Below are 887 nucleotides of genomic sequence, written 5' to 3' on the forward strand. Positions count from 1 at the left end.
GAGTTCGGATACCAGAACACCCAATGAGGGGACAGGCAGGCCCCGGAGTGGGCCGCTTTGTTAGATCACTCCCCGCCCTGAGAGCGCCCCGGGGCAGTTTCTTCCAACCTTCGTTTTCTTAAATGTTTGCGTTACTCGGGGGTGCCAACACCCAAGCTGGGCCCAGAGGTGAGTGGGGGCGGGGAGCTTGCAGCTTGGACCAGAACTTCCCAAGAAGGCGGGAGAAACAGGCGTTTTTGGTCAGACCATTCTCCTGCCCGACAAGGAAAAAGCAAATAAACCAAAACGAGCAACGAGCCCAGCCCCGCGGGGAAATGAACTGATGGTATTTAACAGGATGATAAACTCCCAAAGCGGAGCGAATACAATTCCTGCTTTATACACTGTCGGGAGTGGTTCTTGGGGAATCTGTTTGACTGCAGGGGTGCAAAACAGACAAAGCTTACTCATGTCAGCTTAACCCTTCATTGCGGAAACAAGATTATCTTTCTTTCAACAGCTATACCAGGGGAAAGCGCGCACGCAGTCCCCCACTACCACAAATTGTGCAGTCGAGTTTCCTCTACTTGAGGAAATCGCAGGAGTCAGCGCACCCGTAGTGCAATGGATGGGCCTCACCCTAGGAAAACCACCTTCCTGAGCGTGGTATTTCCCCTGCCAGGTAAGTATAAACTCTTGTCCCAGAGCCCCCGCCAGCCCTCAAGCCCCCGAACTCTCAGATCACGGTGGCTTCCACCTCCACCGCCAAACAACCCCGCCGGCACCGCTTCCTGCTGCTGCCAGCTGCCTCCCCCGTCCCCCTCCATTCCCCACCCAGAGCCCCGCTTGCAAATTAGGGCCCCGTTCCTCAGCCTGCTCCTACTCCCACAATGCTTCACTCGCACACA

General features: G+C 55.8%; 1 non-coding gene across 1 annotated transcript; it reads right to left on the minus strand.

Moving 5' to 3' along the window:
* Positions 1 to 505: 505 nt before the first annotated feature.
* Positions 506 to 669, minus strand: LOC142821391 (U1 spliceosomal RNA). Its single transcript, XR_012898165.1, has one exon. It is a non-coding gene; the product is annotated as a U1 spliceosomal RNA (small nuclear RNA).
* Positions 670 to 887: the final 218 nt, after the last annotated feature.

Source organism: Pelodiscus sinensis, chromosome 30, assembly GCF_049634645.1.
Source record: "Pelodiscus sinensis isolate JC-2024 chromosome 30, ASM4963464v1, whole genome shotgun sequence".
Lineage (NCBI taxonomy): Eukaryota > Metazoa > Chordata > Testudines > Trionychidae > Pelodiscus > Pelodiscus sinensis.